Below are 18,315 nucleotides of genomic sequence, written 5' to 3'. Positions count from 1 at the left end.
GTTTGTCGAAGATAGGAAGAGGAAGATGACTTAATCTCGTCTTCTTCCTGTTCTTCTTCATCCTCAGCTTTGTCAGGCTTCTTAGCTAGGACTAAAGCTGTTGACGTTAGGATTAGAAGCTTAGGGAAAATCTTGTATTGATGTAATTTCTATTTCATTTATGTATTGACTTGATATATTAATGAAAACTGTTTTTACTTCAAGATTTTGTCTCTGAGTTATTTTATCTTGTGTTGTTAAATCCTGCTTGATATTCTGATGACCATTTAAATTTTGTCTTAAGTTCTGATTTAAGTTCTGATTCTTTGTCAGCACTTATTCATCGAAATTATCTCGGTCATTTTTAACATGATTCATTTTCAGAATATTAATGTTGCAGTGCAAAATAACCAATCAGTGATAACGGGTTAAAATTTGAATTGGGGGTTCTAGGCTTCTCAAGAGGCTTAGACGTATGACTGTTCCTGCAACTCCCAAGGAATCCAAATCAACAAGGAAGTACAAGAAACAGAGGGCACAGAGGCCAGTTTCAGATGATGAGGAGGAAGCAGCTAAGGAAGGGGATCAGGAATCTCTGATCTCACAAGACAAGGAATTTGCTCCAGTCACTTCTTCTCCATCAACTCCATTTCAGGAACCTGTATCTGACAAGGCTAATTTACCTTCTTTATCTCTTGTTGATCCAGGCACAAGTGCTGAAATTGATATTCAGAACTTGGTTGTGCCTGAAATACTTTTCTTAGAAGCTCCAACAGCAAATAATCCTTCCACAATACCTGTTACTGATGCTGTTCAAACTCCTGAGTTATCACTAACACCTTCTCTGCTATCAAGATGATGATCAGATTTTAGGTGAGCATCAGGATATGGCTGTTGATCAGAACTTAGTATCAGATCAGCAATTAGAGGATGTTGAAGCCTCCATTGCTACTCATACAATTGTCTTATCAGAAGATACTGATTCTTTAAGTTCTGATGCTGCAAATGTTGGAGATACTGGTGAAGCTGCTACAACTGTAGATGCTGATGCAGCAGGTCCTTCAGGACATACTCCTCCACTGACTCTTCCTAAGTCTGAACTGCTAAAGGAGTTTGTTATCAGGGATGCACCAGTACCTTGGAGTGAAACTCCTGCAGGACAGGAGTGGACTAAGGAATGGAACTCAGTTTCATGTGTTCCAAATGCTTTACATCTTGCTGAGCACTTGACTAAAGCTGATGAAATGTTAAATTCTGATGATTTTAAAACCCAGCTTAGAGTCACTGCATTGAGTACTAAACATCTACAAGGTCTTCATTCCAACACTCATGCAGAGCTACACAAGATTCAGGAGAACTTTATTAAACAGGAACAAGTTTGGAAACTTGATAAGAAAAAGTTCTTCCAACCTACCATTGACAGGGTTGCTTATATTGAGAAAACTCAAGAGAAGCAACAAGCTCAGATTGATCAAATTCTGACAAATCAAGCTTCTCAGCAATCGCAACTTACTGAAATCCAGACCTCAGTGGAACTACTTATCTCTCTTTTATTACCTGCTGATGCCAAAAAGGGGGAGAAGGTAATTAAGTCCAAATGCAAAACCAACAAGTCACTGCAAGGACAGGATGATGGAAAAGATGACCAAGGAAACTCTGGAATGGGTAGTGGTCATAGTCAAGGTAGAATAAGCCAGACTTAAATCAGAGAAAGTCACATCTAAATCTGAAGCTTCTGGTAAAAAGTTACTTCCAAAACCTAAAGGCATTGTGATCAAAGAGAGGATACATACTGAAGAAACTTTGGCTAGATCACAACCACAGATAGATCCAAGATCCAAGGGTAAAGAAAAGGTTGGTGAACCTATCAAGCCTTATGTACCTCCTGAGGAAGAAGAAATTACTGATGGAAAACATAATCTTGCTCTGACTTCAAGAAAAATTCTTAAAACAACCTCTGACATGGCTCAAGTTGTTCAGAGTCAAGAAATTGTAAGTTCTGATATTCAGAAGAAGCAAGTAACCTCTGACAGTGCTCAAGTTAACTTGATATCAGAAGATAAATCTAAAACACTCCTACCAGGATTCACTAAAGCAAAACAGACTCAATCTTTGAAGAATACTTTAAGTGGTTTTGAAGCAAGAGTAGTTACTGGAAAGGAAGCTAGAGATAAAACTGGATTGGGAAGTGCTGATGAAAGAAGAGTACACAACACTACTGATGATCCAACTTCCTTGAGTGAACCAGGTATTGGAGCAACTCCTGAGAGATTGAATCAACTAGAATCTGTACAGATGGTTTAGCATACCTACTTGAAAGAATACATCATGTTGTATTTCATGACAGATGGTAGGGTTTATCATATAAGACAAAATGCCATTCCATTGAAGTATTTTGAAGAATTGGAGCATGTATTATTCTTACTTCAAGTGGATGACAGAATAACAGAGACTGCTGCAAACTACTTAAAGGAACAGATTCAGAGACAGAAAAGACTTTATTCTGTTAAGTCTGACAGCAGATATGTTCCAAAGTACAGAAATCACAATGGTGATATTGTTGATATGAAGCCTAATACTGCACAGATCAGAACATATCTTGGTATTAAGGGGCTTGAATTCAATCTAGAGTCTAACAAAGCTTATGTCATAAGACTAGATCGGGAGTTGAGAAAAGCAAAGATTAATGATCTCAGAGCTGCAATATTTCAAACTGGTGAAGATACTGCAGAGCTTAAAGATGTCAAACGGAGAATGATTGATGAACTCAGATATGCTGAGAAATGTTTGTTGAAGAATTATCTCAGAACAACTTCTGACATCAGAGAGATTGGAAAATGATGAAGCCAAGTCGAAGATCTACAACTGCTTAAATTCTGATATTTATACAGGTTGAAGTTGTTATCAGAAGTTGAATTGGTAAAAACTTTAAGGACTGTAAGTTGTAGTTATCTTGTCTATTTCTCATGCATTTGTACCTAATGTTTTTGACATCATCAAATATCTGTTAAACTTGTATATTTTGTTAATTTACAAGTTGGGGGAGATTGTTAGATATATTTGATAATGTCATGGCTAATATGTTTTATGTTTAGATTTCAGATCTTATTTGAACAGAACAAATCAGTACTTAACTGATCAGTACTTATACTGGAAGTCAGAACTTAAGGTACTGGAAGTCAGAACTTAAGGGATATCAGTACTTATGTTATCAGGAGATAGATATCAGAACTTAAGTGCTGAAGGACAATCAGATAAGGACAGTAGCTGATTAAAGTTAAGAAGATCAAGATAAACATAAGAAGAGATATGCATGAAGAAGGAATTCCGTGAAGAATGGAATACTTGGAATAGAAGATATCTGATTGATATATTTTAGGAAGCAGAATTATATTCCATATCAATTAGCGAATATCTTGTAACTGTGTAGTATATAAACACAGAAATAGAGTTTACACTAGAGGTGTTATCATTATCGAGAATATTATTTATTATAACTCTAGAAGCTCTCGTGATATTTTGTTCATCACTGAGAGATAACAGTTCCAGATTGTAACAGAGTTTATTGTTTAAATAAAGTTTGTTTTCTGTTACATAAGTTCTTGAAGTTTGATTTGATTGTAATAAACACTGTATTCACCCCCTCTACAGTGAAAGTGTGACCTAACACAACTATTGGGAGTCTTATATATGCTCAAGTTTGTACCTGGCCAAATTTGGCATTCATGATGGGTATGTTAAGCAATTATTCGAGTAAACCCGGAATGTATCATTGGATTGCAATTAAACGAGTTATGAGGTACTTACAAGGAATAAAAATATTGCTTGCTCATTTTATCAGATTTCAGGAATTTGGAGATCATTATGTATTCTGATTTTTGATTTTGCTGACTACATAGATACAACAATTCTACTTATGGTTATATGTTTTTTATGTCTAAACATGTAGACATTAAATATCTAGTTATTATATACAGATTGAAAATTTAAGTAGTTTCTCTTTGAGTATATAAGGATAAATTTTATGCTAGCAGGCCCACTTACTAAAGTTTTAACACTTAAAGTTTATCTTGGGCATACTGCTCATATGGGTGTTGCCTTGTTGGAAGATATTAAGTTTTAGTGGGAGCTTTTTGTTTTATTCTTATATTCGGTACTCAATTTTCATTGACACTATTGTGATGCATTATATGTTTTGAGTTTCTGCAGAATGAAGTTAAGTTTTTTCTCTCTATAGCTCTAAATGAGTTATATCTTTCAATTATGGTTTTGATATAAAGTTGAAAGAATAAAGACTGATCTCACTAAAGTATTAAGGACCAACTGGAAATAGACATGATTAAGATCGCATTGCATGTAATTTCCAGTTACATATTTGTTGTGCAAGACATGCATGTACATAACAAGACTAAGTTACTTTGAAAACCCTAAGAATCAGTTGTATCATAAACTTATTGTATTTTGTATTTGTATTTCTTGAGTTTATAAAAATATTAAGAAGATTAGACTGGAGGATTTTTTTTCTATGAACAGCCATAAAGCTAAAGAATAAACTCTGAAAGAAGATCAATCCTGATCATGCCTCAGAGAGAAGTATAAAAGCTTGGATTTGAATAATATTTCTGGAAAAATGTTCTAAGTCAGATATCGACAAGTCACAGATCAAAGAGTATGGAGATGTATGTCAAGAAGTCAAAAATGACTTGTATAGAAGTCCAAAGAGATATCGACAAGTCAATCTTCCCATAGAGAACTAGAAAAATCGACAAGTCAAAAAGTGCATGTAGAGAACTGGAGACATCTACAAGTTAAAATCTACTTGTAGAGAACTCGAGATATCGACAAGTCAAAATCTGCTTGTAGAGAAGATATCGACAAGTTAAAAGTCTATGTAGAGACTAAATATATCGATAAGTCAATCTACTTATGGAGAACGGGAGATCTCGACAAGTCATAATACTTATAAAGAAGTAGAGATATCGATAAGTCATTTTACTTATCGATATGTGACTTCTCTACACAGTAAAAGAGATTTCGACAACAACTTCAGATTCAGAATATTGAAAACTTGAAGATCCAAGATTATCAGCCAACAAACAATTCTATCACTAAATTGGAAAGACTACAAATGCAGCTGGAAGAATGCAAGATCAAGGGCCAAGATGAACTGGACAAATGAGGGTCACAGACCTAGTATATTCTTCACAGATATGCTGCACTAGAAATAGAAACAGAGAAATGAGCTTTAGAAATTGTGTTAGTTTATTTTAGTGCAAGTTCCGTAAACTATTCATGTTGATCTATAAAACATGTCACGGGTCCTTTGTTTAGATGTAACAAAATTGATCTAGAAAATCTTGTATTCAATCAAGAAAAGTAAACGAGTTCTTATTTGTAAGAACACAGATTTGTAGCACAAACAAGTTTGATTTAATATAAATCAAGTGAGTTTTTGATAAATTACTTGTGTCTTTACATTCAGTTTTTTATCACTACAACTTCAATTCTAGCTGTTAAGTTCCAAAAGCCACAAACACTTTCAAATAATCAAGAAAAATAAGAAAATACATTCATCCCCCCCATGTTGCACTTCATACCTAACAAGTGGTATTATAGCAAAATCTGAAAGTAAACATACTAGATCTTGGAAGTATGAGTATACAGAAACTTAGTAGTATCAAGATCCATGTCTTTGACAAAGTGAACTACACCTTATGGAAGAAGAAGAATATTTTGTTCATCAGGATGATAAATCCACTATATATTTAAATTCTTAAGCATGGACCCTTCATTCATATGGTGAGGGTACCTGAAGCAACTGATGGTGATATGGTCATTTCTGGTTACGTTGCTCCTAAAGATCCATCTAAATATATTGAACCAGAAAGGAAAAAGTTTCACTTGACAGTAGCTTGCAACTCATTCTCATTGAATCTCTTGATAATGTCATGTATAACAACATTATCAATTGTGAATCAGTCAAGCAGATCTGGGAAATGATAAAGATTCTATGTGAAGGTATTGAGGAAGTGAGGTCAAACCAAAGAAGGATTATAGTCTCACAATATGAGAGTTTCATGGCTAAACCTAAAAAAGGCATTACTGAGGTTTTTCAAAGATTTAACAAGTTGATAAATGACTTGCAGCTTCATGATAAATTCTATGAAGCTGAGGAGGTTAACTTAAAATTCCTGCTTACTATCCCTGACCATCTAGAACAAAAGATCTTTGCAATAAGATAAGGGAGAGATCCAGGTAGAATAACTTTGGAGGTTTTGTATGGTATTTTTAAAATCTATGAGCAGGAGATGATGCAGAGAAAGTCATTGAAGGTGATTCAATGACATGTTGTGGATGTGTCAAGTGCCTTGGTAGCCAATGACAAGAAAATAACTGAAGATGAAACTGAATCCCGAACTTAGTTATTCAAGATTTTGAGCAGAAGAACAAGGAACCTAAAAAACAAGTCATTCTAGAGTTAGAAGAGGATGAGTATTATACTCTTGATGAGTTGGATGAAATGGGCCAGTTTATGGCTTACCTAGCAAGAAGAATTTCAAACATAAGAGTCAAGAAGCCCAAGTACTTCAAGGGAAAAGGTCAAACATCTTACAATAATAACTAGAAAAGAAAGACTCAGATAAATGCAATTAGCAAAGATGGCTACAAGTCAGGATATGTGGACAGATCAAAGATTAGATGCTACAAGTGTGATGAACTTGGTCACTTTGTCACAGAATGCACGAATCCAAAGAAAGTGAAGAAGGACAAGACATATTTGAAGCTTGAAGCTAAGTATAAAGCACTTCTGAAGAAACAACAAGGAAAATCTTATATTTCTAAAGGAAAGAGTTGGGATGACACAGATGATGTTGAAGAATATGGAAATTATGCTCTCATGGCTTTGGAAGAAGGAGAGTCATCTTCATCAAAATCCGAGGTACCTATCTGTTAGATAATGAATTACACACAGAGGGGGGGTGAATGTGTTTTTGTGTTTATCTGCTTTTTCTTGAAGTGTTTATATTTGGTAAACAAAGTAAATTAAATCTTGTAGTGAAATGTGTTAATACTGAAATTAAACAAGTAAGAACACTGGACACGGATATTTCAAAACTCACTTAATTTTATATTAAAATTAAGAATGTTTTGCTACAAAATTTCTTGGTTCTTTGATGATAAAGAGCTTAGCTTCTTCCTTGAGAGAATACAAGATTTTTCTGATCTAAATTGTTACCATTAAAACAAAGCAACCAGTGTTTACTTTATAGAACAGTAAACACTGGTTATTACACAACATGCATTAGTATGTACTAAACCCTATTTTTGGAAATCAAATCTTTCTATTTCTGGCTTAGTGTATCTTTGCTAATCTTGCACGCATGTGACTTTCTATGTCAGTTAATCTTGGCCTTTGATCTTGTACACTTCAAGCTATTCTTTGTAGACTTGTCAATCCAACTGATTGGATTGTTTGTTGATTGTTAATCTTGGATATTGAACTGATCTGCACTTTGTACTTTGAGTTTTTACCTCGAGATCTCCAGTTTGGTATATAGAGAACTTGACATCTCGATAAGTATATTGGCTTATCGAGATCTCTCATTACTCTATAATTGCTTTGACTTGTAGAGGTCTCTGAGTTCTCTATAAGAGAATTTAGCTTTTCGAGATCTCTCATCTTCATGACTTTACTTTGGCATATCGATATCTCTGAGTTCTCTAGTGACCAATTGACTTGTCGATAACTCAGAGTTCTCTAGTGATATCTTGACTTGTCGATATCTCAGAGTTCTCTAGTGATATTTTGACATGTCGATATCTTAGAGTTTTCTAATGATATTTGACTTGTCGATATCTCAGAGTTCTCTAGTGAAGAAATGACTTACTGATATCTTGAATTTTCATATCTTCAATTTGGCTTGTCGATATCTCTGAGTTCTCTAGTAGCTTTTCTGACTTTTCTATAAGTCATTCTGGAGTTCTCGAATGACTTCTCTATAACACTAAATTTGTGACTTGTAGAGATCTTGACTTAAAACATTTTTCTCAAAACAGATTTATTCAACTCCAAGCTTCTTCATAATTCTTCCGAGGCATGATCTTCTTGATCTTCTTCCAGATAGAATTCTTAGGCTTGATACTATTTACAGAAAAAGACTCCAATATGCTCTTTGACATTTTTATAGACTTTAAATCTTACAATACAAAAAGCAAACTAAGATTACAATACAACTTACTTAGGTTTATCAATTTGACTTAGTATTATTATAGTACAGGCATGTCTTGCACAACAATCTCCCCCAATTTATGAGAAGATTGATTAACATAAATTCATGCATGTTAACAAGACTAACCCCAAGCTACAATGAAATATAAGACTAATATATAAAAATTGACACAATTACAACATTTATACATTAGGTAAAGACTATTTTTGCTTCTATTTCTTCTCTAATAAGGTCCTTTATGTAAACAAGAATTTCAATTTCTTTTATTATTGGTGTCCCTTCTAGAGCTTCCACAAGCTTGAGTTAGTCTGGCTTTGGATAACCATTTAGCAAATCAATCCTAAATTTTGTGAATTTGCTAGCTTTTACATTTAGAAATTTCCATCCTTAGAAATTCTGCTCATTCCTTTTGCCTTAAGTTCTTCTGATCTTTTCATGTACATTTCAATCTCCTTATCATACTTCCTTATCCTCTCCTCAGATTTAGCTTCATTCCTTGCTCTTCTTTCCTCCCTTTCAATCAACTATTCAGCCAACACAGATCTTCATGCTCTTGTAGCAGTATCCTTATCCTTCAGTAAGCTTATCACTCTCTTCATTTCTGTGGGAGAGAGAGAGTCCATTAAGCTGCAGCCTACAAATGTGAAGTATCCATCTTCATAGTAGATTCTTACTTCCCTTAGAGTTATAACCCAGACTCTAACTATTTCCTCATCTGCTTGTTGAAACTAATCTTCATTTGAGATGCACCGGTATAAAGGTAGAAAATCATTTTGCTTGAAATAATTCTAGATGCCCCTTTCAGTGACTTCCACATTTTCAGTAGGCTTAGCTTTCTTAGGTTTTCTCCCAACAGACTTGTAGTTAACTTTGAATGATGGCTTTGAAGAAAGTAGGTTTATAATTTTCTTGAGAGATGTTTGGCTAGAGGTGATTGGTACTTTTAGAAAGGTGTTGGTAGTTTGTTTGTATAGAAATTTAGGCTTAGAGGTTTGAGGTGGTTTGATGATTGAGTTTATTAGCCAACTTGTTTCTTCTTTCTTCTTCTCTCATCCCCTTTCTTCTTCTCATTATCCTTCTTCTTTTCATCCTTATTTCCAGCTGCCTTGGAGGATTGACTTGGATTTGAGCCAGAAGGTTTTTGATCATCTTTCTTCTGCTCATCATCATCCAAATTATCCTTGTTGATTTGAGTTCTAGGCAAGTTGGCTTCAGAATTCCTCAGATATCTCCCCAACAACTTAATCATCTCTTCATCTTCAACAGTCTTATTTCTCTTTACTTTCAACTCAGTCTCTAGAGTCATGATAAGTTTTTTGTTGGCCATGATACATTGCTTAGTAATCTGGAAGTGTTTGAAGTGTTTGGTGGTAGGATAGATGTATGCCACTCCCTTGCTTGGTTGTGGGTATGCTTCAGGAAAAGCAGCCACTTGAGCATTTTTCAATTCAGTTAGCAAGAGAGTGTCTTCATGAATCACTATTCTGACTTTGTTTATCAGAATGTCCAACTCAGATGCCCTCCTAGATATAAGATAGTTGAGGGACACCTGCATACACCTGTCTACCCCTTAGTCATTTATGTTGACCACAATCCTTCTTTCCTGAAAATTATCTTTGTTTACCAAGATCACCCTTATTGAGTTTATTATCCTGTCCAAGGCTTTCTTTTAGGTGAAGAAACTGTCATTGAGAGAAGCCCTGAGAGCCTTAAGCAATTCATCAAATTCCCTGCTTAGACTAGGTCTCTCGGCTGCTTAAATAAGCCTCTCCATTGCAATATCAACTTCTTGAGTTTTGCTCTTTTCAACAGCTGGGACACTTTGAGTAGATAATTTTGATAGCCTAGCCTCTATCTCCCCGTTAGTCTTGTTGGCAGGCATGATAGGAGGAGTAGGAATTTTAGGTCTCACAGCTTCAGGGAGTGCTGTCAATGGTATATTGAGTTTACCCATAATGGCTCCCAAAGCAACATAATTTTGTATTTGGAGATGCTTATGAGAGTCCACCAGGATCTGGATATCTAATTGTTGACTCATGACTAGAGAAGTCAAGGAATGAACTTGAGAATTGAGGGAGGCATTTGAAGACTGCAAGTTTGAGACTTGTTGTTGAAGAGATTGGATTTGAAGATTTGTAGAGGTTGATACAGGATGATGAGAACTGGTAGATGTTGAGGAACCAAAAGTTGCTTTCACAGCTTGTTTGATGCCATCCATAAGCAATGCAGAAGGCTCATATCTGGTCTGGTGAAGCTAGTCCAGCTTGATTTTTGTATCATTTGAATTTGTGATTTGTTGTTGGACCACTTCATGAAAAGCAATGAAAGACTGTCTAAGATTCTTGACATCTTTTTCGATAGAAGTCAGATCCATCCTTGCCATTTGATCAGCAAAATGTTTGAACTTTGAAGTGATCTTGACTTGTGATGGTATGATCTCATCCATCTTCTATTTTACTAGTTTCCTGATTTTGTCTTCATGACCAACCAACTTGAGTTCTAGGGCTTTTCCAAAGAGATGGAAAAATTTGAGTTGAGCCTTGAAAATATCATTAATGGCATCATAAACTTCACCAGGAGTCAGTGCTTTAGCATTGCTGCCCAAAATAGTCTATATAATCTTTCCTGAACTTAGTTAAAACACCTTCTATCTCCAGATTGTAGTCCTTGTTTAGCCAAGCATCACAGTTGCCATCCTGTTCAGCTTCATTAACAATTTTGTCTTGTTACTCTTGGACATTTGTTTAATAGGAGAGCATAATGGCTTGATAGTCCTAGTTAGACATATCTGAGGTTAGCAACTGTTGAGAAATTTATGCAAGTCCTGCAAGCTAATCCACCCTGAAATCTTCAAGATTTGATTAAGGTGCAGCTTGATGTAGCCAGTTGGAGATGAGGTGTGATGGTTGAGATTGAGAGGTTGAGGGTTGTGGAGTTAGATTAGAACCACCTGTGACAGAAGTCACAGTTTGACTCACAGTAGGTACTGTGGTTATGATAAGTTGTTGTTCCACACTAGTTGTAGGAACCTCCAATTGAATTGGAGGGGATTTGAATGGGTTACTGGCATGTACACCAATCTCAAACCCTTGTGTGTCTTGCACCACACTGTCACCTGAATGTGCTATTCTTGACTCCTCTATGACAGGATCATTGGCAATTATACTCCTAGCATCAATTGCTAATGCAATCTCTGCTAGGGTTTTGAGGGGAGTTTTTCCTAGAACAGGAACCTCCAATTGAACTGGAGAGGATTTAGATAGCTCCCCCTCAGGAATACTACCCTCAAACCTAACATCATGTGAAGGCTGATTTGCACATGAAGGTGTATTTGTAACATCCATGTGGTCTTCAGTAAAAACTGATGAATCCCCCATGATTTTGATGGTGTCATCAAGGTCTAACCCAGCTAGTAGCCTCTCACCATCTGAATTTAGTGTCTGGGTGGTGAGCAAGGTTTCTTGAACCAAGTCACTTGAGTGAGCTTGCACTTGAGAAATGGATTCAAGTGTTATATTTGAAGAAGAAATTTGAGAGATTAAGAATTATTGTTCAGTAGTGAGTGTTGACACCTCCCCCTGAATGGATGAGGGAGCTTCAATAGATGTGCTCTCACTATGTGTGCCATCCTTATTTCTTCTACCATATACTTGAATTTGATCAAGTGTTGGTTGTGCAGACTTTTTACAAGATGCATTGGGGAGAATGCTCTTTTCAATAGAAACACCCTGTTGAGAGGATATTTCTAGAGTCTGTTTTGTCCCCATTTGTATAACTGCACCCTTTTGGGAGGATACAAAGGTGGCTTGAGTGGTCAACTCAGTTTTCTTACCCTTCTTTGTTTTTCTGACCGAAGGTGACTCAGGTTGTACTTGTACCTCACTACACTCATTCATAACAATTAGTGTTATCTTCTTTCTCTTCTTTTTACTCACTTCACCCTTTTGAGAAGATGAAGTGGTTGGTTTCCTAGCTTCTATAGGTATAGAAGAAAGGGTATCAATATTGGAAGGTCCCTGTTGGTGTTCCCGTATTTATACTTCCACAGGTTCAGGGACCATTGTTGTACTAGATGGAGCATTAGCCCTCATGTCAGGCATAGGATAATGGTAGGTCTTAAATCTTTCAATCATGAAAGGTGTAAAATTAAGACCCATTGGAACCTTATTCTTAGTAATAATTGATCCAAATAAAATTTTGGACACTTGCTTACAATTGCCTATTTGTGATCTATCTACACCATTTATCAAATGTATCACTTTATAGTTTAAAGCAGACATAATAAATTTAGGAAGAAAAATTTCCTTACCTCTTGACTCCAATGGCATGGTTAGCCTGGTGCTCAACTCCTCCAGTATATAGTGTCATACGTTGATCTGTTTGTTGTGAGCCATTGAGTAGACCAACTTCTGGACAACACTAGATATATTGTCAAACCCTGACAACCTGCAAGTGAAAGCCCTTATCACTGAATCAAACAGGAATGACCATTCTCTCCTCAGGTCCTTCTTGTTCATGCTTGACAGATTGATCTTCTCAGAATAGTTGATGAAGTCCATGAATTCATACAGATCATCCTGAGTTGGAGCCTCAATCAACTTGTCAGTATGTATACCTAATGCCATATTGACATCATCCTCAAATATCTCCACCTGTTGGCCCTTGATTGTGTAGTTTATTACAATTGATACAACCTGGTTCTCATGCATAATTGCCCTTGTTACTGCTGTGTTCCAAAAATCCCCTAACACATCTAAGTAAAGCACATGATTAGCAGTAAGAGCCCCTACAAAGTAACTCTCAGACAAGAACTTGACAAAACTTTTTAAAGTTTCAGGTGCTTGGTTTGCATCTAAGAATGTAAGGAAGTTAGTCTCTTTTGGGATGAAGGGTACAATATTGTTTGCTACCATTGTTATGAGTATGAAGTTTAGTGGGTAAGAGAAATTAGTGAGAAATGAGTTGAAACGAGAGAGATATCGGTTTTGGATTGAAAAAGCTAGGTCACTTAGAGTTCTCGAAGGTGTAAGTATGTATATGTATCGAGATGTCTGGGTATTTATAGTAAAAGCAAATGACTTGTCGAGAAGTCAAAAATAGACGTTTGGAGTATACTTATCGAGAATTCATTTTGAAATTTGAAAAATATATCGATAAGTCATTTTATTTATTCTTGTAGAGAACTAAAAATTAACTTATCGAGATGTCAAATAAATACTCAGTTTGTCAAAAATGGACTGAATTATTTCCAATTTTTATTTGAATAAATTAAAATAAAATCAGAATAATTTTACAAAAAGTATTTTACTAAAATAATTTAATGAATTAAATTATTTCAGTTCTGAGTTATTCATAAGTCTAAAAGATACTTGTAGAGAACTCTGTGAGTTAACACTACTAGAGAACTCTACAATGACTTATCGATAAGTCATAATAAAGCTTATCGAGAAGTCACTCGAGAAGTCAGGAAAATGACTTATCGAGCACTCACTCGAGAAGTCTTAAAATGACTTGTCGATAAGTCAATTAGATTTATCGAGAACTCAGTTCTCTATATACTTTTGATCACTTTGATTATGTCTTGTGTTTATTTTACATATTGAAGATGTAAATTAACATTTTGACGGTTTTCTTAGAATTGAAAAATTCCAAGCTGAATTATTATTTTTGAATAATAAATATGCCGAGATTTCTGAAATATTTACAATTCATATTTCAGTTAATTTCTAATAAAATCAAATTAATTTTGATTTACTGGAAATTAATCTGCTGCAACATATTAGCTGAGTTCTTGCCTTAGGATAAAAAATTTAGCATTCTCATTTCACCTACAGGTCTACTGAAAGTAGCTTCATCCAAAGGTTCAGTAAAAATGTCAGCTAATTGTTTTTCTGTTGGAACAAAAATGAGCTCAATGGTACCATTTGCAGCATGTTCTCTAATAAAATGGTACTTTACATCAATGTGCTTTGTCCTAGAGTGATTAACTGGATTAGCCACAATAGATATAGCACTAGTATTGTCACACATAATTGGAATTTTGTGTAACACTAGGCCATAGTCCATTAGCTGATTTCTAATCCAAAGCACTTGAGCACAACAACTTCCAGCAGCTATGTATTCTGCTTCAGCTGTGGAAGTTGACACAGATTGTTGTTTCTTACTATGCCAAGATACAAGTCTTTGACCAAAAAACTGACAGTTTCCACTAGTACTCTTTCTGTCCACCCTGAATCCAGCAAAATCTACATCTGTGTATCCAACAGCTGTTAAGTGGCATTTATGTCCACTTATTATGTCATATAAAGGCTTGATTTGGTGTTTTGTACTCGAGTTATTTGTGTATTTGATGCATTTTTGTAGTATATTTGCATTTCAGGCATAAATAAAAGATCCAGGTGATTTGGCAATGTTTTGATGCTAATATGGTGTCAGGAATGTGTCAAGAAGGTTGCTCGTGAAAAGACCAACTCAAACCAGCAAGAAAAGCAGAAGTTAGGATTTTTTCCAGAGAGTCAGCACGCCCGCGCTGTAGTAGCGCACGCCCGCGCCAGGATTACAGAAGTGTAGCGCGCCCGCGCTGGTAAAGCGCGCGGCCGCGCGCGGCCGTGCCGGGTCGAATTCCAGAAATCCTGTTTCTACTCTGATTTTGATCCGAAGGACTTCTAATCTGCATTGGCTGCTATATATACATAACTTATGTTCATTTTTCATAAGAAGACGTACCAGAGCTTAAGGAGAAGGCAAAAGAAGACCGTAGAGCACAATTCAACCAAGGCGAAGAGGATCTAGTTTATTCTTGTGATTCTTTGTTTTAAGTTGTAACTTTGGATGGTAGTTTTCTTATTAGTTAAACCTATACTCTTGTGTAACGTACTTGGTTTGTTATTTATTCAGTATAAAGACTACGTTTATTATACCATGCTTTTATCAGAACCCACATTGATGATGAGTCCGATTATGGGCTAATCATTATTGTGGGGTTCTAACGGATTTATTTATGGATTTCTTTAGTTAATCTGTTTCGATGCCTTAGTGTGTGGTGATTGTATGATATCCTAGTGTTGGTTGTGCTTATTCGTCTTATGAGCGTCACGAACTTATATGATAGCGTGTTAATCTCTAATAAAGCGAAAGTGAACTTAGGGGTTTAGAACCTTCCATGCTAGCATAGGTTCATGTATTTGTTATGCATGATTCATAGGTAATTTTAACCATCTTACTTGCCCTATGTAATCATGATAAATAACTTGTGCATTAAACCGTTATGTTGTCAAATTCTATAGACATATAGGGTCTCAATATAATTGGTATCTATTCAGCTTTTATCTCTTTTGTGAATATTTGTTAGTATGCTATTCGTACAATGAAAGTTGGCGTTTATCAGTTTCGTGTTATCTGATTAGTGTCATCACCATTATTTATTCAGTATAAAGACTACATTTATTATACCATGCTTTCATCAGAACCCACGTTGATGATGAGTCCGATTATGGGCTAATCATTATCGTGGGGTTCTAACAGATTTATTTATTGATTTCTTTAGTTAATCTATTTTGATGCCTTAGTGTGTGGTGATTGTATGATATCCTAGTATTGGTTGTGCTTATTCGTCTTATGAGCATTGCGAACTTATAAGATAGTGTGTTAATCTCTAATAAAGCGAAAGTAAACTTAGGGGTTTAGAACCTTCCATGCTCGCATAGGTTCATGTATTTGTTATGGATGATTCATAGGTAATTTTAACCATCTTACTTGCCCTATATAATCATGATAGATAACTTGTGCATTAAATTGTTATGTTGTCAAATTCTATAGACATATAGGGTCTCAATATAATTGGTGTCTATTCAACTTCTATCTCTTTTGTGAATGTTTGGTAGTATGCTATTCGTACAACAAAAGTTGGCGTTTATCAGTTTCGTGTTATCTTATTAGTGTCATCACCATTGCATGCTAAGGTTAAGAACAAAAAGGCTATTGAATGATGTATTTAGTAAAGTTAAAATCCCATGTTTGTGTCATATAGTATTCAACTCTCTTTATTCTCTTAGTTAATGTTCTTTAGTATAATCTCTTAGTTAAGCGCAGTTAAAACAACCTCAATTTGTTATTCGTCTTAGCATTGGATAATAACCATATCATTGTTGCATAAGTACATTGATTAAAATTAACTTAAACCAGTCCCTGTGGGAACGAACTAGAATTAATTCTACATTACTTACGATCACGTATACTTGCATGAATATTAGCGCATGTTCTAGCCCTGACAAGTTTTTGGTGTCGCTGCCGGGGAATTCAGTGTTAAGTTTTAGTTTATGTGTTTGTCATCAGTGGTCGTTAAAATTCATTGACTCGGACATTATTACTTACTAATTTTCTTGTCGTGTTTCAGGTACTCTAGCGAGCGTGTATGCATACGCGTTCTCGATCTCGTAAGAGAACACTGGATCAAGCTTAGGAAGAAGTTGTAGTAGCTAAGGAATTTTTCGAGGAAGTTCTTGTCGAGGAGAAAGTTGAAGAAGAAGCACTTATTACAATGGGAGAACCAGAAGTGAATTCGAAGGCTTTAATGGATTACTTTCAACCAAAGATTAATGATATTCAGTCTAGCATTGTTCGACCAGCCATTTCGGCTAATACCTTTAAGATCAAGTCGAGCACGATTCAGATGATATAGGACTCAGTTCAGTTTGAGGGTTCTCCGACAGAAGACCCTAACATGCACATCAGAGATTTCATCGAGATCTGCGACACTTTCAAGTTCAATGAAGTTTCTGAAGATGCTATTAAGTTGAGGCTTTTCCCATTCTCTCTGCGGGATAAAGCTAAGTGTTGGTTACATTCTCTACCACCAGGGTCTATCACCAAATGGGAGGATCTTGCTCAAAATTTCTGAACTAAATTTTTTCCTATGGCGAAGACTGCGGTAATCAGAAACACACTTACTCAATTTGCTCAGCAATCTGGAGAATCTTTATGTGAGGCTTGGGATCGCTATAAGGAGATACTTAGGAAGTGCCCTCATCATGGGATGCCTGACTGGATGATCATTAACTGCTTCTATAATGGTTTGGGTGCTACTTCTAGACCCATGCTTGATGCAGTATCAGGAGGAACCTTGTGGGCTAAAAGCTACGATGAAGCTTATGAATTGATTCAACTGATGGCTGCGAATGAATACCAGAATCCTACTCAGAGACTATCTCAGGGCAAGGTAGCAGGAATTCTGGAGTTAGATACAGCTACTGCTATAGCTGCTCAGCTTAAGGCTTTGACGATGAAGGTGGATTATTTGGCTAATTATGGAGTTAATCAGATCACTAGTGTCTGTGAGCTTTATGTTGGTGCCCATGAGACGGAGCAGTGTGCTATTTCTAGTGAATCAACTCAGTTTGTGAGCAACTTTCAGAGGTTGCAGCAGCCAGTTCCAGCCACTTATCATCCCAACAACCGCAATCATCCTAACTTCAGCTAGAGCGGCACTCAGAATGCGGTTCAGCAGCCTTATCAGCCGTATGCTGTGAAGCAATACAACCCTCCTGGTTTCCAGCAACCGCAATATGCACCAAGACAACAACTCCAGCTGCAACAATCTAATAAAAAATATGAGTTGGATGAGTTAAGGCTCATGTGCAAAAGCTAAACGGTTTCTATCAAGACCTTGGAGAATCAAATTGGGAAAATTGCTAATGCCTTGCTGAATAGTCAACCTGGTACACTCCCTAGTGACACTAAAGTACCAGGAACTAGGGAAGCTAAGGAGCAGGTAAAGGCAATTACATTGAGGTCTGGAAAGGTTGCAAATCCCGAAAAATCTTAAGTTTCAGAAGAAGAAGCTGTGGCTGAAGAAGAAGTGCAGAAGGAAACAGAAGTGGAACCAAAGAAGAAAGATGTTGTCAACACACTCCTCATGAGGGTAATACAGGGGAGAAATGGATCTATCCTCCACCTCCTTTTTCTAAGAGGCTGGAGAAGAAAAAGCTGAATAAGCAGTTTGAGAAGTTTCTGGAGGTGTTCAAGAAACTTCACATCAATATACCTTTCGCTGAAGCTCTTGAACAAATGCCTAGTTATGCGAAGTTCATGAAAGATATTCTCTTAC

General features: G+C 36.1%; 1 non-coding gene across 1 annotated transcript; it reads right to left on the bottom strand.

Moving 5' to 3' along the window:
* Window positions 1–17,139: 17,139 nt before the first annotated feature.
* On the bottom strand, window positions 17,140–17,246 carry LOC141716281 (small nucleolar RNA R71). The gene has a single exon (XR_012572995.1). It is a non-coding gene; the product is annotated as a small nucleolar RNA R71 (small nucleolar RNA).
* Window positions 17,247–18,315: the final 1,069 nt, after the last annotated feature.

Source organism: Apium graveolens, chromosome 3 (assembly GCF_009905375.1).
Source record: "Apium graveolens cultivar Ventura chromosome 3, ASM990537v1, whole genome shotgun sequence".
NCBI lineage: Eukaryota > Viridiplantae > Streptophyta > Magnoliopsida > Apiales > Apiaceae > Apium > Apium graveolens.
This window is presented reverse-complemented; position numbering and strand designations above follow the sequence as displayed.